Here is a 27787-nt window from a genome sequence, read left to right as displayed (position 1 = left end):
CGACCGTTCTTCTGTTCAGGCGTCCGTGAAGAAGGGTCTGATCTCGGGTTTGCGGAAATCGGGGGCCGGCTGCCGTGGAAACACAACTTTGTGGGCCGAAGGGCCTGTATCGTGCTGTAGGTTTTCTATGTTTCTATGAAAAGTGCCGGGAACGAGCTCTGCCGGACGGCTGGAGGCTCCGGGCTCTCCGGTCCCGCAGCCCCGGTTTTAGCTTTGCGCCCGAGCCCGGGCTGTGGGATCAGTTAGTTGTGATTCCCAGGCTGGGAGGGATTTGGGGTGAAGGGGATCTGTCTGTGTGTGTGGGTAGAGGTTATGGGTGGACTATAGGTGTGGGTAGAGGTTATGGGTGGACTGTAGTCGGGCGGGGGGGGGGGGTGGGGTTGGGGGTTGGGGTTGCTGTTCTGAGAAAGTGGGATGATCGGACGTTCCCTGACCTGGGTCAAATAAAGTTGTAAACGGGGAAGGATCTGCTCCGTTGTATCGGACGCTCGCGTGTCCTTTCAGGAAGCAGCAATTCTTTCTTCAAATGAATTACTGTCTAATCTTGCTGCTAACATTGTGTTGGTTACAAAACCCCAGTGTCTGGAAGAGCTGTCACTGTCATGGGCTGTTGCAGCAGATTGGGATGGCGGTGGGGTGTTAGTGACCTCTGAATCAGAGAACAACACGGGTTTCTACATCCTCCTGTGAGATATAAATGTCCTCACAGTGGATTCGGATCAGCTGGCATAGCTGGAGTTTGCAAAGGGAAAGGGAATAGGGAAGGGGCTGAGGAGAGAGAGTTTTAGTCAGCAAACCATCGTCCGGGGTGGAGGGGTACAGGAGCTGTCTGATAGATCGTTCTACAGTAATTGTATTTTTATATAATCTCACAGACGGTGACTGAGGAAGAGGCTTGTTGACGGAGCAGACCCGGGGGTGAGCAGGTCAGACACGGTATCAGGAGAGTGACAGTGATGTGATTTCCTGTGTCACGGGTACAGACAGTCGTCTCCAGTGAGGAATTAGTGTGGAGATGCAGCTTCCCTGGAGGTGGAGGAAAGAGGACACACCAACAGGTGGAACCAGCTGTGGGAAGACATGGTTTGTCAGGTCTGACGACGAGCTGAATGTACCATAACCTCCAGACTGAATCAGAAAACCATTCTGAGGGTATTTGAAATGTCAGAAGCAGGGGAGATGTGATCCCATGTCTCCATCAGACCCTCAGTGAGATGGTTCCAGTTATAACGTGCAGGGATGAAAGCGCAGTGTTTGGGGCCGGATTTAATCACTGATTCTGACACAGTGAGAGGGTTAGTTTTGCTGTAAGCCGGCAACATTAATGGAAGAAGACACAGGAACTTCATCAATTGCCAGTTGTTTAGCAAAAGTGATCAACTTGTATGTTACCTTGACAGAAACTGATACTCCCAGTGGTGACAAAGGGGTTCAGTCTGGTTTATTTCAGGTTGGAGAGGGGTGTGGAGTTTTGAAATCAATGCCTTGCGGTGCCACCATCGTTAATTTAGCATGTCCGGAGTGGTGGATCACACAGCACGGAAACAGGCCTTTGGCCGGCCATACCTGTTCTGACCATCCACTCACTGTCTCCACTGGTCCCATTTATCAGCATTTGGTTCATAGCCGACTATATCTCGGCAGTTTCAATGCTCATCCTCTTCGTAAATGTTGTGAAGGGACCTGCCTCCACCACCACCTCGGGCAGTGAGTTCCAGATTTCAGCTACCCTCTGAGTGAGAAATCTCTTCCTCAGATCCCTCTAAACCTCTTCATCCTCTGCTTAAATCCATGCCCTCTGATCTGTGACACCTCTGTCCCAGGATCGGGGCCGATATGGGCATCAGTGAGGCCTTTGATAAGGTTCACATGGTAAGTTGCTGTGGAAAGTCAGATCACACCGGATCCAGGGAGAGCTGGCTCACTGGATGCACAGTTGTCTTGATGGTAGGAAGCAGAGAGTGATGGTGGGAGGCTGTTTATTGAATTCGAGGCCCGAGCCTAGTGAGGTTCCCCGGGGTTACACCCCATTGCTCTCATTATTCATTGATATTTAATGATATTTGCATTTGCACAGTTTGTTGAATTCTATGCTCCACTTGATCTTTCATTGATCCTGTTACTATTCTATAGATTTGCTAAGTGTTCCTGTAGGAAAAACAATCTCAGGGTTGTATGTGGTGACATATATGTACTCTGATAATAACATTTACTTTGAACATCAACCATTATTGTCATCTAGATCAATAATTTGGTTAAGAATGTACAGGATATGGAGAGTAGGTTTGCAACAAGTTCAATTACTTTTTCTGAAAGTTATTCAGTATAATCTCTCTGCTCTGTTTCCCTCTCTGCATTTGACCACCCCCTCCCCTTACTGTCTTCCCTCTCTGCCCCGTCCTCCCTCTCACCCTGACATTGGACATACGTTCAGGGTGAAAGCGAATTATTTTCGGGGAATCTGAAGGGGAATTCTTCACTCAGAGGTTGTTGAGAGTGTGGAATGAGCTGCCAGTGGAAGTGGAGGATGTGGGTTTGATTTAGACACTAAAGAGGAATTTGGGTGAGGACGTGGGTGGGAGGTATATGGAGGCTCTGGTGCAGGTAGTTGGAACTAGGCAGTAACAACAAAAACAGGTCGGCATTGACTAGAAGGGTCGAGTGGCCTGTTTCAGTGCTGCTGCTCTCTGTGACTCTAATAATATTCTGATTTGTAATTTCCACAGTCAGTACTTTGCTACTTATGACTGAACCCAGACATTTACCCAAACAAGAACTGAAAGACCCTTGACTGGCTGCAGAAAGTGTTTACAAGCTGTGCTACTTGCCAAAGGGGGTGTTACTCAGTACTGACAATGCAGGGCATACAAACATTTGCTTCGGGCCCTTTTCCTTCTTTGTTATTTTGAAATTGTAAAAGATGGAACTAAAAATGTAATCTTGCTTAAAATATTAAAGAAATGTGTCATCTTTAACTTTATGCCTTTTGTAATCAGGTCATCTTTTACTCGCTTAGCTATTCACAGGAACAGAAATTTTGACCAGGGGTGCCCAAACTTTTGCATGCCACTGTATATATACTTTTGCATGCCACTGTATATATACTGTGCCTTCCAAATTGCTTCCAAAAATTCCAGCCATTGCTGCTGTTTTCGTCCCTGCAAGTGTTCTTTTTAAATCAATTTTGACCAATTTTTCTCTCATGCCTCTCTAATTCTCTTTATTCCACATCTGACTTTCGCTTCTCCTTCTCTAATGTCGGGGTGAATTTGATCATATTAAGAGCACTTGCCCCTAAGGGTTCTTTGGACTTAAGTGACCTTATTAATTCCGGTTCATTACAACAATCCAGAATATCTGATCCCCAAGTGGGCTCAACCACGAGCTGCTCTAAAAAAAAAGCATCTTGTAGCCATTCTAGGAATTCCTCCTCTTGAGACCAATACCATCCTAATTTGCCTGATCACCTGCATGACAATCCCCCATGACTATCCTAACATTGCCCGTTTGGCACGCATTTTCTATTTCCCATTGTAATTTGTGGACCTCATTCTTACTACTGTTTGGAGGTCTCTGTACAATTCCCATCAAGGATTTTTTTTTGTACATTTGCTGTTCTTTGATTCTACCCACATATTCTACACCTTCCAACCCTATGCCACCTCTTTCTAATTATTTTATTTAATATTTTACTGACAGAGCCACACAACCCAATAGCAGCTTGATCTTTCAATAAATATGTAAGTATCTGGGAAACAAGAGGACCTGCAGATGCTAGAAATCTAGAGAGCTACACACAAAGTGCTGGAGGAGCTCAGCATGTCAGGCAGCATCTATGGATGGGAATCAACATTTCGGGCCAAGACCCTTCATCGGGACTCTGGATACCCACATATCTGGAATATCAACAAGCAAAGAAAATAGAAAGTAGTGCGGAATACGGAAAACCTTTGACAAAAGTTAGTTCAAGGCTTTTAAAAAACCTACCAAATAGAGCTCAATAATTAGCAAATACCACACAGGCAATAAACATTTTCATCAATACCGACATTGAATTTTTTTTAATAAAATTATCTTGGTCCCATTTCAATCAGTAAAATTTAGAAAGATAAACAAGATCTTAAGAAAGCTTTAGAAAAGAGTATTTACACTCAAACCCAGTTAGATTAACACTACCTTGGACAGAAGGAGGAAGAGAAATAACACACATGAAATAAAAAGAAAGCACACGACAGTCAGATAAAACTTCTAAGTATATGATTTAATCAAAAATGAACTGGATTCAGCACTCCATGTGTGTATATGCAATTGTGATAAGAAATACAGACCAGAACACGTACATGAGAGGCCAACTCAGAAAAATGAATCATCACTCTGGAAGAAAACATTAACCAGTGGAATGAGTATGACCCTCCATGGGAGACATCCCAACTATCTAAGAAGACGAGATGGTGACAAAATTATACATTAATCAATACATTATTTCAGATAGGACAATCCATAATAACCATCCGGATATAATATTACAGGATAAACAAGCAGGAACAACTCCCTCAGTAGATAAAGCATTTCCCAATGCACACAAGTTCCTCGACCAGTGGAGCACCTCGCCATGGGTATAGTTTGTGTCATCAGTCAGACAAACAAAAGATTTTCTCTGTCAATCAGCTTCAGAATGTTTCTACTCTGACATTGCCACGCCCCACTTCTGATTTCCTTCTCCTCGACTTCTTCACTCTGCAGAAAACTCAGAGGAAACCTCTTCACCACAGAGTGGTGTCTGTTTGGAATCCGTCACCACTGGATGATGGATCCAGTGGTGGATCTCACCATCCAGGGAGAGCGAGAGATGAACAACAGGGGAGGATTAAAAAGGACTGTCGTGGAACTGAATCACTGGCAGGGTCCAGCTGGCTTGAGTTGACTCCCTGCTGTACACTAGTTGTGTGAAACCTAAATACCGAAGACAGAATTCAAAATAGAACTGATTTATTTGTCTTAGACCCAGAATATTAAACTCCAGTCCATTAAAGGTGAATGTGCAGCAGAAGAAACTGCTCCCATGCCCAGTGACTAGGGTGCATGACAAATATCCAGCACGCAGCTTATTGAAACTTTTTCCCCAGTGTGAACCCAGTAGTGTGTCACAAGTATAACATGCTGTAAGGTTTCACTGCTAAAGTAACGGCCTCTCTGTAATGTTTCACTGCTGAGGTAATGGTTTCTCTGTAGCAGCAATGTTTAGGTTGCGACCAGAGATAACAGGTTTTTGGAGTCTGGGACTATCCAATGACAGAAATGTTCTTTCTTGTGAGTCTGGAAGAGAGATTACCACGGGCTTTTGCCAGGGAGACATGAGAAGATGCAAATGGAGAGAGAGGGTACTTTTTCTTTTTTTTAATTTTCTTTACTAATGCTATGGTCAAAGTAAGAATTATAAAGCTCAATCATTTAATCACATATTGTTTACTGTTTGTTATTTGAGCATACTAATTTGTAACAGGGGACACCTCAAGCAGCATCCACCCAAATGAGATTTCTTAAGTTTGACCGGGCTGGGGTGGGGGTCTATCACCCCGTATATTAAGCTGCTAGCCAAAGCGAGAGTTACATAAGCTTAGATGACTGAGTGAATACGTTCCCACATTCACAGCAGGTGAACGGCCTCTTCCCAGTGTGAACTCAATGATGCACATTTGGTTGATTTGGCTGAGAGAATCTTTTCCCAAAGTCTGAGCAGATGATCAGACTCTACCCAGTGTGAACAACGCTGCTGTCTGTAGATGAGATGACTCAGTGAATCCCACACACGGAGCAGGTGAACGGCCCAGTCTGAACTGGTGTGCCAATAGGTCGGATGACCGAGTAAATCCCTTCCCACAGTCTGAGCAGGTGAACGGCCTCTCTCCAGTGTGAACTCGCTGATGTGCCATTAGGATGGATGACCGAGTGAATCCCTTCCCATAGTCGAACAGGTGAACCGCCTCTCTCCAGTGTGAACTCTCTGATGTACCTTCAGTTGAGATGACCGAGTGAATCCCTTCCCACAGTCTGAGCAGGTGAACGGCTGCTCCCCACTGTGAACTTGCTGGTGTGCCATTAGGATGGATGACTGAGTGAATCCCTTCCCACAGTCTAAGCAGGTGAACGGCCTCTCTCCGGTGTGAACTCTCTGATGTACCTTCAGTTTAAATGACTGAGTGAATCCCTTCCCACACACTGAGCAGGTGAACGGCCTCTCCCCAGTGTGAACTCGCTGATGTACCTTCAGTTCAGATGACTGAGTGAATCCCTTTCCACAGTCTGAGCAGGTGAATGGCCTCTCCCCAGTGTGAATTCGTTGATGTACCTTCAGTTGGGATGAGCAAGTGAATCCCTTCCCACAGTCTGAGCAGATGAACGGCCGCTCCCCAGTGTGACCTAGCTGATGTACCTTCAGTTTGTATGAGAAAGTGAATCCCTTCCCACAATCTGAGCAAGTGAACGGCCTCTCCCCAGTGTGAACTCGCTGATGTACCTTCAGTAGGGATGAGCAAGTGAATCCCTTCCCACAGTCTGAGCAGGTGAATGGCTTCTCGCCAGTGTGAACTCGCTGATGTACCTTCAGTTCAGATGACTGATTGAATCCCTTCCCGCAGTTTGAGCAGGTGAACGGCCTCTCCCCAGTGTGAACTCTCTGATGTACCTTCAGCTCGGATGAGCAAGTGAATCCCTTCCCACAGTCTGAGCAGGTGAATGGCCTCTCTCCAGTGTGAACTCGCTGATGTCTCAGTAGGTGAGATGAGCAAGTGAATCCCTTCCCACAGTCTGAGCAAGTGAATGGCCTCTCTCCAGTGTGAACTGACTGGTGTCTCAGTAGGTGAGATGAGCAAGTGAATCCCTTCCCACACTCTGAGCAGGTGAATGGCCTCTCTCCAGTATGAACTGACTGGTGTGCCAGTAGGTCGGATGACTGAGTGAATCCCTTCCCACAGTCTGAGCAGGTGAATGGCCTCTCCCCAGTGTGAACTCGCTGATGTACCTTCAGTTGGGATGAGCAAATGAATCCCTTCCCACAGTCTGAGCAGATGAACGGCCTCTCTCCAGTGTGAACTGACTGGTGTCTCAGCAGGTGAGATGACCTAGTGAATCCCTTCCGACAGACTGAGCAGGTGAACGGCCGCTCCCTAGTGTGAACTCGCTGGTGAGCCATTAGGTCAGATGACCGAGTGAATCCTTCCCCAAAAATTCAGCAGATGACCAGCCTCTGCCTAGAGAGAACTGACCGGTGGGTCCACAGGTGGTATGACCAACTGAATGCCTTCTCACCAACAGAAGAGATGAATGGCGTTGCCCAGTGTGAACTTGCTGATGTACCTTCAGTTGAAATGACTGACTAAATCCACTCCCAGTGTCCCAGCAAATGATGGGCACACCAGTCGGTCAGATGATTGAGTGAATCCTTCCCCACAGTCTGAGCAGGAAGGATGATTGAGTGAAACCCTTGCTCCTCTCTTAAATATCTGGACAGAGACAGCAAAACTGGCATGTTGTGTTTGAGATTCCCGTAGACAAATTCCTTGTCATTTTTAACCTGTGAAAAGATTTACAAAATCGATCAATGGGTGAAGGACAACATTTCAGATGAAATGACTTGAGTTGTCAAGGTGTGATCTGACATCACAGTGAAGTTCAACTCAAGTTGGAGAGAGAAATAATCTTGTACCTTGGCACAGTGCTGGTATCTGGAATGACCATTTAATTCTCTGATGCTCTTCCCGTCTCTATAATAATAGGGCATTTCTGCCATCTCCAATCTGTAAACATCACCAAGCATCTCACATGGTGTGTACGCACCGGCTGTGTTGTGAAAAGAGCGCAGCAGCACCTCTTTCACCTCAGACAGTATTTAGAACTTTGGGATGGGGCCACTGAGGACTTTCTACAGGGACACAATTGAGAGCATTGTGACTGGCTGCATCACTGCCTGGTATGGGAACTGTACCTCCCTTAATCGCAGGAAACTGCAGAGAGTGGTGTGGATAGCCCAGCTCATCAGTAGATGTGAACCTCCCACTATTCAGTACATTTACACAGACAGGTGTGTAAAAAGGGCCCAAAGGATATCGGGGACCAAATTCTCCACAACCACAAACTGTTCCTGCTGCTACCATCAAGGAAATGGTACCACAGCAAAAGGACCAACATGCTCCGGGACATCATCTTCCACCAGGCCATCAGACTGATTAATTCATGCTGATACAATTGCATTTCGATGTTATATTGAATGTCCTATGTACAAACTATCTATTATAAAATACTATAAATTACACATTGCACATTTAGATGGAGACATAACGTAAAGATTTATACTCCTCACGTTTATGAAGTATGTATTTAATAAAGTCAATTCAATTCAATTCACCCTCTCCACTATCTGTTCTGTCATTCTGGCTCCCATTCCCCCTACAACTTATTTTAACCACATCACCCCCCCCCCCCCCAAATTACCTCTAGCAAGCTTTACTACTAGGATATTAGTCCCCTCTTGTTCTGTTCCCCTATCACCCCTTTGACTTTCCTCTGCCAGGCAATTCCCCCCAACAGTTTCTAAAGTTGTCCACCTGTTGCTGTGTTGGATAGCAACAAGAGTACTTGGCGATGGCTATTTAACCTCATTCCCCTTCCTGACTCGCACCCAGTTGCCTGTATCCTGCACCTTGGGTGTAACTCATCTCACTTCATGTCATATCCATCACTCCCCTCCATCTGCTGGATGATCTGGAATTCACCCATTTCAAGATCCAACTCCATAAAGTGCAGGGTTACAAGCTACAGCTGGATGCACATCATGTAGGTGAGGGCATCAGGGACACTGGAGGTCTCACCACCTTCCCACCAATGTCTCCTGTAATTTGTAATGACCAGTGTGTATGTAAAGCTTGTATTGTGCATTTTTAGCCAGTGACAACATGGGCGCAGTGTATTTTATTCAGATTCAGATGTATTCATTTTCACTGTCAATAGGAACTTTGATCTCCTCTGGGTTCGATCGAGTTCATCTGCACTCTCGCACAACCTATGTAGCAGGCCTGTAACGGGTAATGAATGATTTTCTCACCAAAGCTTTTGCACATTGTCCATATGTGGTTTGCTTGCTAAATTACACTTTAAAATGTCAGATTTCCAAATATCACTCCACTGCTTCCCACTTGCAAATTCTCGGGCAACTTTAGTACCACCACATGCACACAGGTATCACCAATTTCTGCATTCTACATAAATATTTCCTCTGAACTCTCCCCCGGGTGACTGACGGTGGTGAACTCAGTGATGGGAATCCCAATGAATATGAAGGGAAGGGCAGTTCTCTGTCTCACTGGAGTCTGGCACATTTGTGATGTGAAAGCTGCTTGTTGCCCAGGGCAAAGGTGTTTGATATCATTGCGTACCCAGAGAGAATGGGACAAAACATGTTCTCACCGGTAGAAAAGTCCAGAGCAACAGGAGGTAGAACAAGCAACACACACAAAATGCTGGAGGAACTCAGCAGGCCAGGCAGTATCTGTGGAAAAGAGTACTAATGCTGAGTTCCGCCGGCATTCTGTGTGTGTTGCTTGGATTTCCAGCATCTGCAGATTTTCTCTTATAGTGATTGGAGGCAGAACAAAGGCGATTTTCTCAACTGGTGATGTAAAAGATTTTGTTCCCTTTCTCCCAGTTCCTAATCCTTGCATTTAGATAGCTGGAGCTCAGCTCTGTCTGAGAGATCCATCGGTTCCCATTCCCTCATCAGCCGGAAGATCCCCGGGGTCCGTGTACGGATCGTGGGGCTGAGAGAGAGGGAAGAGAGCAGGAGTGTCCCGGGATTGCGGGTCACGGTGTCCGGATTTCACAGGAATTGCCCTGAAATCGGTGTTTAAGATAAAAAGACTTAGAATCGCTCTTACCTGCACCGATATCTGCAAGGCCTTCTGTGTACTGCGCGCATGCGTAATATTCGGAAACGTCACAGCCCTGACGCCTGCGCATTTCATCGGTGCTTCAAAGCCGGTCAAAATCTTTTAACGCAGGACCTTATGGGTAATGTGGGTGCCATTAAACATTTCTGCAAGCAGCGGATCAATGTCCATACCTCAGTTTTTTTTCGTGTGTGTGTAGAGAAATCTGCAGCTGTTTTAACGCAGAAAGCGGCTTCCAGAAACAATATACTCAATTTCAACGTGTAGCTCATGCCAAAGTAAAATGCAGGTATAAAACACAGGAGATTCTGCAGTTGCTGGAAATACAGAGACACACACACACAAAATGCTGGCGGAACTCTGCAGTTCAGGCAGCAACTAAGCAGCGGAGTACACAGGCTAGGCATGCTGAAGGGGCTCGGTCTAAACGTTGTCTATTTATTCCTCTCCACATTTGCTTCCGGATCTGTTGATTTCCAGCAGTATTTTGCAGAAATTAACCACCAATTTTTTCGGTCAACCAGTTTCCAAATGTTCCTTTTGTAGCCACATCCTGCTGGTCTGATTCCTCTTCCTCCTCGTAAACTCTAGACCCCATCTCTCTCTGGAGCCCCAAAGCCCTGACTCAGGCTGGCAACACTTTGGTTTCTGACTCTGCTCCATCGAAGATTCACTCACTGGTCTGCTGTCAAATCTCTCCTCTCACTCACTTATTCTGTGGATTACTGAACTTTTCTACTTTACCATCATAAGACTTTAAGCATTGTTTCCCAAGCTTGATAGTTTGGGAGCTATATATATGCACAACACTGTTAACTTCTGTTTATTTCGTTTAATCTTTTATATTTGGAGTGGATACTAATAAAGATAGTGGTTTTCACATCGAAACCAGACTCCGTTAGTGATCTGTTGCTACTGGTACATAACAATTGCAACAACCCAGCTGTCTGAGGCACAGTCCTTTAAAATTGGTGAAAATGACCCAAAACTTTGAAAAGAGCAGGGAAGAAGGAGTTTAACCAACTTCGTCCGGAGCCCTGAAGAACGTCACAACCACGGTGAGCTCATCGTCTTATTCAGCCCGGAGAAAATCATGCAGGGAATTCATGCAGGTGTATAAGATGATGAGAGGCATTGGTCGTGTGGATAGACAGAGGCTTTTCCCCAGGGCTGAAACGGCTAACACGAGAGGGAATAGGTTTAAGCTGCTTGGAAGTAGGTACAGAGGAGATGTCAGAGCCAAGTTTTTTAAGCAAAGAGTGGTGTGTGTGTGGAATGCACCGCCAGCGACGGTGGTAGAGGCGGATAAAATAGGGTCTTTTAAGAGACTCTTAGATAGGTACATGGAGCTTAGGAAAATAGAGGGCTATGCGGTAGGGTAATTCTAGACAGTTTCTAGAGTAGGTTACATGGTCGGCACAACATTGTGGGCCAAAGGGTCTGTAATGTCTTGAAGATTTCTATGATTCTATGAAATTCAAGGGAAATCTCCTATCCCACGGAGTGGTGACTGGTTGCAACCTGTCATCTCAGGGAGAGTGAGAGGGGAACGGTAGGGGTAGATTTTCATATACTGATATGGAACAGGAATATGGGTAAGGATCAGATGGGCCGAGTGGCCTCTCTAGTGTACATTTTGAGTATGATAGAGACAGTAAGTACCTGACACACGGGATTTGATTAAAAAAAAACTGGTTTATCTTTCACAGATCCATTGTATTAAACGCCAGTCTAGTTTAAGTCTAACATCAGCAGAACAGACTCCTCCAATGCTCAGTGACCAGGGTTCAGTCCTGGGTGCGATGAGCAGCCGCAAGAACTGCAGAATCTGACAGTAACAGTCCCTCATGATCCTGCAGTTCCCTTCAGTCACCGTGATGGTTAAACATTTAACACGGAGCTGATTTGAACTTCCTCCCTGATGTGAAGTTGCTGGTGTTGCAGCAGCTGGGATGATTGAGTAAAACTCTTTGCTCACTCCGGACAGAAATGTGGCCTCTATTTATTGTGAACTCACCGGAGCATCACAAGGTGGGTTAACTGAATGAGTCTCTTCGCACACACGGAGCAGGTGAACGGCCGCTTCCCAGTGCGAAGCTGTTGGTGTATCTGCGATGGCCGATTGAATCCCTTCCAAAATGAGAGCCAGTGAATGATGTCACACTGCTATAAGGTCATGACAATGTATCCAATCAGATCACGGACATGGTCACGTGTTCGAGCTCTCCTTGCAGCGAGTGAGGCTCTGTCTTCTCCATCATCTCCGCCTCCACATTCAAGGATCGGCGGCATTCAAGCGCTGGTGAACTGACAGATACAGCGGAACTAACGTGCTGTTGTGTTTGTGATTCCCATACACAAATCCTTTGACTTTCCTACACTGCTAAACGTTTACAAAGCAAGTCAGTGGGTGAAGGACAACATTTCAACTGAAATAATTTTAGTCTCCATGGTGCCTTCTGATTAAAACACTGTCACATCTCAAAACAATTTAGAGGAACAAGATTTCATCTTCTAACTGGGCACAGTTCCGGCATCATGCACAATATCAAACTCTCCGCTTCCGTCTCTGTATCAAAATGGATCATTCCTCCCCTTCATCAGTCTGTGACTTGGCTCAGTTTGTCTGTCTCCTTCCCATTCTGAGCATGCGCCACACACCCACTGAGATCACATTTTATTTACACGGCAGTGACTAGAGTCTTTCTGATTATTATGTCCCTCCCGGCATTTGACGGTGGTAAACTCAGAGTCAGCAATGGTATTGACCCTCAGGAGTAGGTGATTAGGCTTTTCCGTTGGAGATCGATAAACTGCCGATAGTGTGTGTCTGGATGAGTGGGTCGTTTTCAGACTGGAAGGAGGTAGCGTTTGGAGTACCCCAGAGATCAGTCCCTGACCACAGTTGTTCACAGTTTAATGTCCTGGCGGAGGTAGCGAGATGTGAGATGTCCCAGTCTGCTGGGACGCAGAAAGAGTGGAGTTGGGGGAGGGGAGGCTATTCACATGCAATTTCGTGGCTTTGCAATCAGTACATAGTGCACTGTGGGGCTGCAGTGGCGGGTTCCAATCTGTTAATCTGATTACATTTGCTGACCACACTACATTGATCCGCCGGATCCCAAATAATAACGAGGCAGCCTACAGAGAAGAAGTCATCACCCCGACACAGTGGTGTCAAGAAAACAACCTCTCCCTAATTGTGACAAAAACAAAGGAGCTGGTTGTGGATTACAGGAGGAATGGAAACAGGGACCAAATTCAACATTTCCAAGACTGTTATTGACACAAAATGCACATTTTAATATTGATCATGACAAAATGTATTCTTCATATCGTTAATGACATAAAACATATTTACAGATTGTTACTGACAGAGAATCGTATGTTCCGTGTGTTATCTGAATGTACTTGCCTGTGATACTGCCACAAGTCAGTGTTTCTCTGTTCCTATATCTTTCCGTACTTGTGCACTTGGCAATAAATTCAACAGGACCTGAGAAATCTCAGTGAGATTTGATTAGTGATGATCATCTTGGCAGCTCGGTAGGTCGAATGTATGCGACAGTACACTGTTAAATGCAAAACCCTGAACAGTGTCGATGATCAGAGGACTCCAAGTTCATCGCTCCCTGAAAGAGACCGCACAGATTGATCGGGTGATTAAGAAGGCAAATGGCATGGTTGTCTTTATTAGTTGAAGCATTGAGTTCAAAAGTCGGGAAGTTGTGTTGCAGCTGTTACGAGCCTGCGGTCGTACTGTGACTGTTTCTTTAAGAGCGCCGGCGTGAGGAGGCGAGGCTATGACGTCAGTCACAGGCTGACAGCGCTGACTATGGACGGAACCATAAGAGAGAGAGAGAGCGATCTGCAGACAGGCAGTCGACCAGTCTAAAGAGAGAGAGAGAGACTGGAAAAGCTGATCGCTTCAGTTAGTCGCAGCTGAGGCTTGGAATTCTCCTATGCCCACAAGAGTGGGTTGATCATCGGTACACGGAACCACAACGAATGTGTGTGACTGTCACTTCGTATAATCCATAGGAGTGGATTGTGGATTATCTTGTGTTAACCCTTGCCTGGGTATGTTGTGTGGTAACCCCTGGAAGACGGTATTCCTGTGACAGGTCACTTTTGCTGATAACTCGTATGTAGACGGATTCAACGGATAAGGACTTCGTCGATGGTTATTTTGAAGTAACGTCCTTTTCACCCTGTATTACAAATATCTCTCTCCCATCATTTATTCCGTGGATTACTGAACTTTCCTACTTTACCATCTCAAGACTCTAAGCTTTGTTCCCTCACGCTAGATAGTCTGGGAATTATATTTACACACATATACACATAACACTGCTAACTTTCCTTTATTTCGTTAAGTTACTATATTATAAATAGATACTAATAAAGAAGGTGACTTCAACATCAAACCAGACTCCAGTGTGAACTCTATTGCTGCTGGTTCGTTTCTAAAACGTTACAGTTCGTAACACAGTTTTATAAAACTAGTTAGACCACATCTGGAGTGTTTCATACAGTTCTGGTCGCCCCCATTCTCGGAGGGATGTCGGGGCTTTGGAGAGGGCGCAGAAGAGGTTTACCAGGACACTGCCTGGATTAGAGGGCATCAGCTATAACGAGAGGCTGGACAAACTTGTGTTGTTTTCTCCAGAGCGGCGCAGGCTGGGGCGAGACTGGATGGACGTTTATAAGATTACGAGAGGAATAGATAGAGTGGACAGACGATATATTTTTCCTGGGGGTTGAAATGTCTAATACATTTAAGGCGAGAGGAGATGTGAGCGGGAAGTTTGCTTCTTTCCACAGAGTAGTCACTGCCTGGGGTGGGAGACCAAACCGGTCAGCTGATCCCGTTTCCTGTTCACATTTTTTCTGCAGATCTGCAGCATCTGCGGGTCACTGCTCTACGTGTCCGTGTAGCTTCATCTTTCCCCGTTCAGACAAGGCAGTGAGATCCGGATCAGTCACGTCCTCTCGTTGTGGTGGACAATATGTTTTTTTTTCCTGCAATATTTTCAGCATGTTTCATTCCACTGTTTTTACCTGCTGAAGTGCAGCCGATGTTTCTGGGTGTCTGACCCGTTTATGTGAGAATTTAGCCTTTTCTATTTCTCTGAGCTTCTCATAAATGTCTACAGTTCAGTTAAGCTTCACTCCACTACTTCCAAAGCAACAACCCGGTCAGTCAAATAGTTCCACACAATTAAAATAGTTAATTACATTTAAAAAATATATTTTTGTACTATTTATATAATTTAACTACTTAAAATGTGTATTCTTATTTTAAGTCACAATTGTTAAAATCTATTGTTATGAATTAGGTTCTACTGCTGCCGCAGAGACAACGAATTTCATGACATATGCCGGTGCTATTAAACCTGATTCTGATATTGATATGGGAGACCCACCACCCGTCACCTGATCCCAGTTACTGCAGATCGTAATGTGAGTCTGAAGCCTTTTCCATATATTTGCTTTCCACAGAAATGACAACAGTTCAGTTTCCTTCTGCGGTTCCAGAGCAGAAGCTCAGTCTGTCTAATATTTCCACGTAATTAAAATGGAAAATTTGTTCATTCTCAAAACGTACTGAGCTACAGTGAAAATGCACACAGATCAATACATTTCAACAGTACATTGAGCTGATATACGACAGAACAATAACTGTAACAAAGCATTATGGCTGCAGAGAAAGTGCAGTGCAGGTAGACATATGGTGCAGGGTCACGTCGAGTTACATTGTGAGGCCGAGACCATTTTATCATTCATTTGGCTTATAGACACAGACAGGAAGCTGCCCTTGAGCTTGTCATTACTAATAACTGCAGCTCTTCTTTTTTTCTCACTTTCTCGTGGCACTAGACAGGGATGTCCATTAAGCCCTTTATTATTTAATCTTGTATTGGAGCCTTTAGCTATAACACTACGTGAAGCTAAAAATATTCTTGTTATCTCTATGAATGGAAACATACATAAGATTTCTCTTTATGCAGATGATCTTTTGGTTTTTATTTCAGATCTTGAGGAATCAATTCCTAATCTTTTGGAAGCACTTAAAGATTTCGCTAAATTTTCAGGATATAAACTTAACTTGAATAAAAGTGAATTGTTTCCATTAAATGTCCCTGTTAGTATATATAATGATATTCCTTTTAGAATTGTTAATATATTTAGATATTTAGGTATTATAATTACTAAAAAAATGTAAAGATTTCTATAAAGCGAATATAGTTCCTTTAATGGACTCCATGAAGCAGCCATTTTCTAGATGGAATCCACTTACTTTTTCTTTAATAGGTCGTGTTCATGCTGTGAAAATGATGATTTTACCTAAATTTTTATATATTTTCCAAAATATAGCTATCTTTTTAACTAAAACATTTTTCGATCAAATTGACTCTCCTATTTCTTCCTTTATTTGGAACAATAAGAGACCAAGATTTAATAAGTATCACTTAGAAAAATCTAAAAAAGATGGTGAACTTGCACTTCCTAATTTAAGACTGTATTATTGGGCTGTGAAAATTAGACAATCATGTTTTTGGTTATATTGGCATGATTTGGCATTAAAAGCTGTTAAACAATTTTATTTAACTTCAATTTTAGGAGCTCCATTACCTTTACAGCTCTCTAAAATTCCAAATTTAAATCTTTACCCGGTTATAGATAGATAGATAGTTTATTCATCCCCATGGGGAAATTCAACTTTTTTTCCAATGTCCCATACACTTGTTGTAGCAAAACTAATTACATACAATACTTAACTCAGTAAAAAAATATGATATGCATCTAAATCACTATCTCAAAAAGCATTAATAATAGCTTTTAAAAAGTTCTTAAGTCCTGGCGGTTGAATTGTAGAGCCTAATGGCATTGGGGAGTATTGACCTCTTCATCCTGTCTGAGAAACATTGCATCGATAGTAACCTGTCGCTGAAACTGCTTCTCTGTCTCTGGATGGTGCTATGTAGAGGATGTTCAGAGTTTTCCATAATTGACCGTAGCCTACTCAGCGCCCTTCGCTCAGCTACTGATGTTAAACTCTCCAGTACTTTGCCCACGACAGAGCCCGCCTTCCTTACCAGCTTATTAAGACGTGAGGCATCCCTCTTCTTAATGCTTCCTCCCCAACACGCCACCACAAAGAAGAGGGCGCTCTCCACAACTGACCTATAGAACATCTTCAGCATCTCACTACAGACATTGAATGACGCCAACCTTCTTAGGAAGTACAGTCGACTCTGTGCCTTCCTGCACAAGGCACCTGTGTTTGCAGTCCAGTCTAGCTTCTCATCTAACTGTACTCCCAGATACTTGTAGGTCTTAACCTGCTCCACACATTCTCCATTAATGATCACTGGCTCCATATGAGGCCTAGATCTCCTAAAGTCCACCACCATCTCCTTGGTTATTAAACAATCCCTACGGATTTGGGTTCAGATCTGTAAATTTTTAAAATTTTAAACAATTTAAGTTGTCTAGTTTTTTGCATCGAAACTTTTCATTTAAACCTTCAACAACTGACTGTGGCGACCCACTTCCTAGCGCACTCGAACCGGCTCACAAATAGCCAGCGCGCCGGCACAAAGGCCAGTCCCAAAAGGGCGCCAGGTCTGCTTCACCAACAAAGTGAAAAGCCTGCGGGGGATTGTGCCCCTTACAGCATCCGCGCCCGGGGAGGGCGGGATGAGGGAGGCTTTAAAGCAAGGCTGTGAAGTTCGAATAAAATCTTCTTTAATTGCAGTTTACCGACTCCGTGTCGTTATTTTAACGCTGCGTGTAGCACACCGCTACAATTGGTGACCCCGACGGTCGTTCCAGCAAGCAGAAGTCCAAATCCACGTTCGGCAGATAACCTCAGAGGACACACGTTACTACTACGTGGTGAGCTCCCTCGACCAGGACACAGCGGCCCAGGTTGCGGAGTTCGTACAGTCTCCCCCAGCGGACGGCAAGTACACAGAATTCAAAGCCCTGCTCATAAGGACTTTCGGACTCTCACGGCGCGAGCGAGCTGCCCGTTTACTGCACCTGGATGGCTTGGGAGACGGACCTCCATCGGCTTTAATGAATGAGATGTTGTCTCTGGCCGGCGGACACAAACCCTGCCTTATGTTTGAGCAGGCATTGGTGGGCACACCGCTACATGACTCTATTTTTCTCCTATGGAAGAATAAAGGGATCCATTATTTTACAGATTTATTTTGTAATGGTCGATTGATGACCTTTGAAGAGTTAATTAACAAATTTTCTCTGGCTCATACACATTTTTTGCAATATGTTCACGTGAAACATTTTGTACAACAATGTTTACCTAATTTTCCATATTTACAAGAATCTGATTTGTTGGATACCATTTTGAAATTGAATCCCTTAGTGTAAGTTTCCATTAGCAGAATTTATAATTTATTTTTGTTACAAAAAGAGAACCCATCACTAAAGATCAAACAAGATTAGGAGAGAGAACTTAATATGACCTTTGTTAATGAAGTTTGGCTTCGAGTTTCGAAAAAACGTAAATTCTTCTTCTGTATGTGCCAACCATTGTTTCTTTCAATTTAAAATTGTTCACCGTTATTATTTAACAAAGGAGAGACTGTCTAAAATATTTTCTAGTATAGACAAATGCTGTGATAGATGTGAAACTGAAGTAGCTACTTTGTCACATATGTTCTGTTCATGTTCTTCATTAAAATCGTTTTGGAAATCTTTATTTTCTACAATTTCTAAAGCTCTGAAAATTAATTTACAACCTAATAGATTGTTTGTTCTGTTTGGAATAGTTCCACATCATATTCTGGGTATTTCATCTTCAGATCAACATGCTAATTGCATTTGTTACACTACTGACAAGAAGGGTTATTTTCTTAAACTGGAAAGATATTTCTTCCCCTACATTAACTGAATGGTTATCTCAAGTGATGTTATGTCTTAGTTTGGAAAAAAAAATGGAAGTAGAACTTTTTGATCCTCGATTCGATTTTGAGAGAAGATGGGGTTCTTTTGCCAAATATTATCATTTAATTTGAATTATGCTATATGGTTTCCTTCCGGGTTGTTGATTCCTAATGGTTTTTTCCCCCTTTTGTTGTAGTTAGTGGGGTTTTTTCCTAATTAGATGGGGTTCTTATTTTTGGTTTTTTCCATTTTTATATTTTACGATCAGTTTTTTCAGCTTTATTAATTGTATACATATTAATCTATTGAAGTTTTGTATCATTTTATAACTGTAGAAGATTATGTACAAATAAGAACAATTCTAAAAATGAAAAATGAAAACGACAAAACAATAACAGTAACAAAGCATTATGGCTGCAGAGTAAGTGCAGTGCAGATAGACATATGGTGCGGGGTCACGTCGAGTTACATTGTGAGGCCGAGTCCATTTTATCATTCATTTGGCTTCTAACCACAGACAGGAAGCCGTCCTTGAGCTGGGTGGTTCGCGCTTTAAGGCTTTTGTATCTCTTCCCCGATGGGGGAGCGGGTTTGCAGCGAAAGTGTCCAGGTTGTGAGGATCCTTGAGTACATGGCCTGCTTTTCCGAGGGAGGGGAAGTGTAGGAAGAGTCCATGGAGGGGAGGCTTGTTTCTCTGATGTTCTCTGCAGTTCCTTGCAGTCATGGGCAGAGCAGTAGCCATACAAAGGCGTGAAGTATCGACAAGGAGCTCAGAGACCTCGGCCTTCACCCTGCCTTGTGTAGCTGGATCCTGGACTTCCTGTCAGATCGCCGGCAGGTGGTAAGAGTTGGCTCCCTCACCTCTGTCTCTCTGACCCTCAGCACACATAACCCACGGGGTTGTCTCCTTAGCCCCCTCCTTTCCTCTCTGTATTCCCATGACGTGTCGCCACCCACAGCTCCAATCTGCTAATTAAATTTGCTGATTACACTACACTGACTGTCCTAATCTCAAATAATAACGAGGCAGCCGACAGAGAAGAAGTCATCACCCCGACACAGTGGTGTCAAGAAAACGATCTCTCCCTCATTGTGACAAAAACACAGGAGCTGGTTGTGGATTACAGGAGGAATGGAGACAGGGACCAAATTCAACATTTCCAAGTCTGTTATTGACACAAATACACATTTTAATATTGATCATGACACAATGTATTTCATATATCGTTAATGACTGAAAACATATTTACAGATTGTTAATGACAGAGAATCGTATGTGGACAGGAAAGGAATAGAGGGTTATGGGCTGAGTGCGGGTCAGTGGGATTAGGTGAGAGTAAGCGTTCGGCATGGACTAGAAGGGCCGAGATGGCCTGTTTCCGTGCTGTAATTGTTATATGGCTATAATTTGTGTTCCGTGTGTTATCTGAATGTAATTGCCTGTAATGCTGCCACAAGTCAGTGTTTCTCTGTCCCTGTACCTTTCCGTACTTGTGCACTTGGCAATAAATTCAACAGGACCTGAGAAATCTCAGTGAGATTTGATTAGTGATGATCATCTTGGCAGCTCGGTAGGTCGAATGTATGAGACAGTACACTGTTAAATGCAAAACCCTGAACAGTGTCGATGATCAGAGGAATCTTAGAGTCCAAGTGCATCGCTCCCTGAAAGAGACTGCACAGATTGATCGGGTGGTTAAGAAGGCAAATGGCATGGTTGTCTTTATTAGTTGAAACATTGAGTTCAAAAGTCGGGAAGTTGTGTTGCGGCTGTTACGAGCCTGCGGTCGTACTGTGACTGTTTCTTTAAGAGCGCCGGCGTGAGGAGGCGGGACTATGACGTCAGTCACAGGCTGACAGCGCTGACTGTGGACTGAACCATAAGAGAGCGAGCGATCTGCAGACAGGCAGTCGGCCAGTCTAAAGAGAGAGAGAGAGACTGGAAAAGCTGATAGTTTCAGTTAGTCGCAGCTGAAGCTTGGAACTCTCCTATGCCCACAAGAGTGGGTTGATAATCGGTACACGGAAGCACAACGAATGTGTGTGACTGTCACTTCGTATAATCCATAGGAGTGGATTTTGGAATATCTTGTGTTAACCCTTGCCTGGGTATGTTGTGTGGCAACCCCTGGAAGACGGTATTCCTGTGACAGGTCACTTTCGCTGATAACTCGTATGTGGACGGATTCAGCGGATAAGAACGTCGACGGCGGTTATTTTGAAGTAACGGCCTTTTCTCTACCTTTCACCCTGGATCACAAATATCTCTCTCCCATCATTTATTCCGTGGATTACTGAATTTTCCTACTTTACCATCTCAAGACTCTAAGCTTTGTTCCCTCAGGCTCGATAGTCTGGGAATTACATTTACACATATATACACTTAACACTGTTAACTTTCCTTTATTTCGTTAAGTTACTATATTATAAGTAGATACTAATAAACAGAGTGTTTTAACCATCAAAACCAGACTCCAGTGTGAACTCTATTGCTGCTGGTTCGTTTCTAAAACGTTTCAGTTCGTAACACAGCTTTATAAAACTAGTTAGACCACATCTGAAGTGTTTCATACAGTTCTGGTCGCCCCCATTCTCGGAAGGATGTCGGGGCTTTAGACAGGGCGCAGAAGAGGTTTACCAGGACACTGCCTGGATTAGAGGGCATGAGCTATAACGAGAGGCTGGACAAACTTGTGTTGTTTTCTCCAGAGCGGCGCAGGCTGGGGTGAGACTGGATGGACGTTTATAAGATTACGAGAGGAATAGATAGAGTGGACAGACGATATATTTTTCCTGGGGGTTGAAATGTCTAATACATTTAAGGTGAGAGGAGATGTGAGCGGCAAGTTTGCTTCTTTCCATAGAATAATGAGTAGCTGGAGTCTCTGCCTGGGGGGGGGGTGTGTCACCAATCCTGTCACGTGATCCCGTTTGCCCCTCCCATTTAACCGCAAATGGGCAGCATCTACGCATCTGTTTCCGAGGCCCCGCCTCCCGATGATGTAACAATCTCTTCGCGCATGTTCACAGTCTCCGGGTGGACGGTGTTTTCTTCTCCGCTCAGAGCTGAAGTGGGTCGGCTGTGTGTTCGGGAAAACCTTTCGTCTCTTGCGTCGTTATCACTGTCTGCGTGCCGAAGATATCACTTTCCCATCGGTGAGTATTGAGACCGATCCCAAGCGGGGAGATCCGATGTTGGCCGTGAGCTCCGAACTGTGGGCCAGGAATTCATTTGTTTCCCAACTATCTGGGCTCGTCAGAAATGTGTCCCCTTCACTTAATCTGCATTGAACGATCCAAACCAGGAGCCCAGACTGTCTGTTTTCACAGAATTGAAATGGAAGTCCCGCCGTCAGGTCACGTGAGGCTGTGCGCCGCAGATTCACCCCGCCCTCCGCTTTGTGACGCCGGATCACGTGGTGTGAAGTTGGCCGCTGAGTCCCATTAACTTACCTGAACTCGACTCTTTTCCTGAGGCTTCTCGCGTTTGTCCTGGAGCCTTATGGCTGTTGTGTCTTCTCCCGGAGTGGGGTGGGTGAGAAAGGAGAATGTCCCAGGTTGTGGGGATCTTTGGTTTCATTGCCTGCTTTACTGAGGGACTGGGAAGTCTAGGGGGAGAATGGTTCGAGTAGAGCTGAGCCATACATTACTCCTGCACGTTTATAGTCCAGCGACGGCGGTCGGTCCAGTATAGACAAGACAAGATCTGTATCCTAGGATCTGTAATACAAATTTCCTGAAATGGTCCTGTTTTAACCTGGAAATGGAGTGATAGTATAACTGGAAATGTGTCCGGTGCAGTTGTTGCTAATGAGGTTCATATGAATAATCTCAGGAATGATCGGTGTTATGTATGAGGAGCATTTAATGGCTCTGGACCTGTGCTCAATGGAGTTCTGAGGGACGGTGGGGGTGGTGGGGGGATGTATGGTTAAGTAAACCTACCAAATGTTGAAAAGCCTGGATACAGTGGACATGGAGAGGATGTTTCCATTAGACAGAGAGTCTGTGATCTGACAGCACAGTCTCAGAATAAACTTGCTTCCCTTTAAAACTGAGATGAGAAAAAAATTTTGGCCAAAAGATGTCTGATATGTGGAATTTGTTGCCGCAGAATTTGTTTGAGGCTGCCATTTGGGTATATTTGTGAAGATTAATATACTGATGATTGCCGAGTAGCTTCAGGGTTACAGGAGGAAGGCAGGAATATGGTGTTGGAATAAAAATCAGCCATGATTGAATGGTTGAGTGGTGGAGCAGACCAGATGGATTGAATCACCTGATTCTGTTCCGGTGTCTTGTGTCTTACCATGACTGAATGATGGCTGCTTCTTATCCCGTATTGTTTTGTGATGTGTGAGGGACAATTAAAGATTGTTCACTGAGATCATTATATTTGCCAACGTTTAAATTTCAGTGAGTTTTGTTCCTAGTAACATTAAGCAGAAATGTTTGGTCCTCCTTTTCATTGTTAACGTGTTTCATTATCTTTCATGTTAAAGTTAGACCTGCAGTGAGAGATTTATTGGAAGAAAAGCCACGACTGAAGACAAGGGAACAGCAACAAGTGAACCAGCCCGAGGATTGAGAGCATCAACTGGAGAGAACCCATCTGACTCGGGAGATTCCAGTGATTCAGTCAGGAGAAAGTTTGGTGAGTCTCATTTACTCAAACACTGGTCCTTTAGACATTACATACCTATACAAAGGAAGGTAGGAAATAGTTGGGAGTGAGACAGAATGCGCCCAGAAGAACCAGTTATGCCAGTACCAGTCAGACCCAGTTGTGAAGAAGCTCACCCCCCCCAATATTCCCTTTAAACTTTTCACCCTTCACCCTTAACCCATGTCCTCTGGTTTTTTTCTCCCCTAGCCTCAGTGGAAAAAGCCTGCTTGCATTCACTCTATCTATACCCATCATAATTTTATATACCTCTATGAAGTCTCCCCTCATTCTCCTACGCTCCAGGGAATAAAGTCCTAAACTATTCAACCTTTCTCTGTAACTCAGTTTCTCAAGTCCCGGCAACATCCTTGTAAACCTTCTCTGCACTCTTTCGACCTTATTAATATTCTTCCTGTAATTCGGTGACTCAAACTGCACACAATACTCCAAATTTCCCCTCACTAATGCAATATACAACCTCACCATTACATTCCAACTCTTATACTCAGTACTTTGATTTATAAAGGCCAATGTACCAAAAGCTCTCTTTACTACACTATCTACATGTGATGACACTTTTAGGGAATTTTGTATCTGTATTCCTAGATCCCTCTGTTCTAGTGCCCTCCTCAGTACCCTACCATTTACCTTGTATGTTCTACCTTGGTTTGACTTTCCAAAGTGCAATACCTCACACTTGTCTGTATTAAACTCCATCTGCCATTTTTCCAGCTTGTACAGATCCCTCTGCAAGTTTTGAAAACCTTATTCACTGTGCACTACACCTCCAATCTTTGTATCATCAACAAATTTGCTGATCCAATTTACCAAATTATTATCCAGATCATTGATATAGATGACAAATAACAATGGACCCAGCATTGATCCCTGTGGTACACCACTAGTCACAGGCCTCCACTCAGAGTAGCAATCCTCCACTACCACTCTCTGACTTCTCCCATTCTCAATTCCCAATCAAATTTACTACCTCACCATGTATACCTTGTGACTGAATCTTCCTAACTAACCTCCCATGCGGGACTTTGTCAAAGGCCTTACTGAAGTCCACTACATCCACTGCCTTGCCTTCATCCACTTTCCTTGTAACCGCCTCGAAAATCTCTAATATATTTGTTAAACATGGCACAAAGCCATGTTGACTCTCCCTAATAAGTCCCTGTCTATCTAAATAATTGTCGATCCTATCTCTTAGTACTCCTTCCAATAATTTACCCATGACCGACATCAAACTTGCCAGCCTATAATTTCCTGGATTACTTTTAGAGCCTGCTTTAAACAACGGAACAACATGAGCTATCCTCCAATCCTCTGGCACCTCACCCGTAGATAACGACATTTAAATATATCTGCCAGGGCCCCTGCAATTTCAACACTCGTCTCCTTCAAGGTCCGAGGGAATACCCTGTCAGGTCCTGGAGATTTATCTACTCGCCTCAAGGTAGCAAGCACCTCCTCCTCTTCTATCTGTATAGGTTCCATGACCTCAATACTTGTTTGCCTCATTTCCATTGACTCTATGCCCGTTTCCTTAGTAAATTCTGACACAAAAAAAACCGTTTAACATCTCCCCAATTTCTTTTGGTTCCATACATAGCCAACCGCTCTGATCTTCAAGAGGACCAATTTTATCCGTTAACTATCCTTTTGCTATTAATATACCTGTGGAAGCTCTTACAGTCCTTCACCTTGTCTGCCAACGCTACCTCATGTCTTCTTTCAGCCCTCCTGATTTCTCCCTTAAGTATTTGTTTGCACTTTTTATACACTCCCTGTTTCTTAAACATGTCATACATCTCTCTCTTCTTTATCAGAGTTCCAATATCCATCGAGAACCAAGGTTCCTTATTCTTATTCACTTTGCCTTTAATCCTGAGACTTTGTTCCCCGGGTGTCCTCATGGGCCGTCCAGAAATGATTTCAGCTGGTGACAGCCCTGTTTTCCCCTGTGGGGTAACCCTCATGTGGAATCGGGCTAATGGTCGGACCTTCAACCAAGTGAGTCCAGTCTCCGCTGTTAGTCTGGCTAGTTTACTCTTCAGAGTGCCATTGGCTCTTTCCACTCTGCCAGCGGCCCGTGGGTGGTGTACACAGTGGAATTGTTGCTGGATAGCTAGTTTGTTACATACCCATTTGTTTACTTTCACCACAAAGTGTGGGCCATTGTCAGAGCTCAGCATCTCTGGCAGGCTGTACCTGGGAATTATTTCCCATAATAATACATTCACAACAGTCACAGCAGTATCGATGGTAGTTGGAACAGCTTCAATCTATCTTCTAAGCACATCTATAATATCTAAGCAGTATTTATAGCAATGTACTCTAGGCAATTCAATAAAATCAACTTGTAGACACGTGAAAGATCCACCTGGCAAGGGAGTCTTACCCGGTGTGCAGGGTACAGGTTACCAACCATTCCCTCCTTTCCCAGGTGTGTACAATTATGTATATAATCGGCCAATATTGGTAAAAACTCTGTAGGAACACAAACCTGTCCCACTGGGGTGATCCAAAAACCTATGTTGGGGTCTTTCTGACACCCCATCTGGGACCACAGTTTTCACTCCTCCTCAGAGGCGTCCCCCTGAGAAGAACAAAACTCGAGGTAGCTGTAGAGCGGTGAGTAAGTTGTTTACAAAGGTAGCATTACTAATGGGGTGGCCAGAGGAGGTCAGGAATCCCCACGTTCCCAGAGATCCCCGTAGTCATGTACAATTCCAAACGCTTAACGGGAGTCTGTGTAAACGTTCCCACTTTAGTCTGTTGCTGGGATACAGGCACGAGTCAGAGCAAACAGCTCAGCCTTCTGGGTGGAGACAGCTGCTTCAAAAGATGCCTGTTCAATTACTTCACTGTCCGTCACTATTGCATAGCCAGAATATCGTTTCCCTGCTCGATCCACAAAAGAGCTTCCATCCTCATAAAACGTAGCCTCGGGATAGAGGGGGTTTTGCGGAATGGATGGGAGAGTCTGTCCTTCTTTCACTGTGATCCGGACAGGCTAGAGGGCGTATTGCAGAATGGATGGGAGAGTCTGTCCTTCTTTCACAGTGATCCGGACGGGCTAGAGGGGGTATTACAGAATGGATGGGAGAGTCTGTCCTTCTTTCACAGTGATCTGGACGGGCTAGAGGGGGTATTGCAGAATGGATGGGAGTGTCTGTCCTTCTTTCACAGTGATCCGGACGGGCTAGAGGGGGTATTGCGGAATGGATGGGAGAGTCTGTCCTTCTTTCACAGTGATCCGGACGGGCTAGAGGGGATATTGCAGAATGGATGGGAGAGTCTGTCCTTCTTTCACAGTGATCCGGACAGGCTAGAGGGGGTATTGCAGAATGGATGGGAGAGTCTGTCCTTCTTTCACAGTGATCCGGACGGGCTAGAGGGGGTATTGCAGAATGGATGGGAGAGTCTGTCCTTCTTTCACTGTGATCCGGACAGGCTAGAGGGGGTATTGCAGAATGGATGGGAGATTCTGTCCTTCTTCCACTGTGATCCGGACAGGCTAGAGGGGGTATTGCAGAATGGATGGGAGAGTCTGCCCTTCTTTCACAGTGATCCGGACGGGCTAGAGGGGGTATTGCAGAATGGATGGGAGAGTCTGCCCTTCTTTCACAGTGATCCGGACGGGCTAGAGGGGGTATTGCAGAATGGATGGGAGAGTCTGTCCTTCTTTCACAGTGATCCGGATGGGCTAGAGGGGGTATTGCAGAATGGATGGGAGAGTCTGTCCTTCTTTCACTGTGATCCGGACAGACTAGAGGGGGTATTGCAGAATGGATGGGAGATTCTGTCCTTCTTCCACTGTGATCCGGACAGGCTAGAGGGGGTATTGCAGAATGGATGGGAGAGTCTGTCCTTCTTTCACAGTGATCCGGACGGGCTAGAGGGCATATTGAAGAATGGATGGGAGAGTCTGTCCTTCTTTCACAGTGATCCGGACGGGCTAGAGGGGGTATTGCAGAATGGATGGGAGTGTCTGTCCTTCTTTCACAGTGATCCGGATGGGCTAGAGGGGGTATTGTGGAATGGATGGGAGAGTCTGTCCTTCTTTCACAGTGATCCGGACAGGCTAGAGGGGGTATTGCAGAATGGATGGGAGAGTCTGTCCTTCTTTCACAGTGATCCGGACAGGCTAGAGGGGGTATTGCGGAATGGATGGGAGAGTCTGTCCTTTTTCACAGTGATCCAGACAGGAGGGCTGATGTCATGGAGTGAAATTGCCCAGAGATGGGGTACAACGTCT

At 44.6% G+C, this 27787-nt stretch overlaps 3 protein-coding genes across 4 annotated transcripts in view; 1 reads left to right on the top strand and 2 right to left on the bottom strand.

The window, feature by feature from the left end:
- Positions 1-27787, bottom strand: part of LOC140722423 (uncharacterized) — a 324366-nt gene that overhangs the window by 190254 nt on the left and 106325 nt on the right. The window lies entirely within an intron of this gene.
- LOC140722452 (NACHT, LRR and PYD domains-containing protein 3-like) overlaps positions 1-27787 on the bottom strand; it is a 289733-nt gene that overhangs the window by 195044 nt on the left and 66902 nt on the right. The gene's annotated exons all lie outside the window — the stretch shown is intronic.
- LOC140722424 (uncharacterized) overlaps positions 21883-27787 on the top strand; it is a 42581-nt gene continuing 36676 nt past the window's right edge. The window contains exons 1-2 of the mRNA XM_073037168.1: positions 21883-22013; positions 23360-23511. The gene's annotated coding sequence lies outside the window, so the exon portion shown is untranslated. The remainder of the gene's footprint in view (positions 22014-23359; positions 23512-27787) is intronic.

This window comes from Hemitrygon akajei, unplaced genomic scaffold (genome assembly GCF_048418815.1).
Source record: "Hemitrygon akajei unplaced genomic scaffold, sHemAka1.3 Scf000077, whole genome shotgun sequence".
Classification (NCBI taxonomy): domain Eukaryota; kingdom Metazoa; phylum Chordata; class Chondrichthyes; order Myliobatiformes; family Dasyatidae; genus Hemitrygon; species Hemitrygon akajei.
The sequence above is the reverse complement of the archived record's forward strand: the minus strand, read 5'-3'. Positions and strand labels throughout refer to the sequence as shown.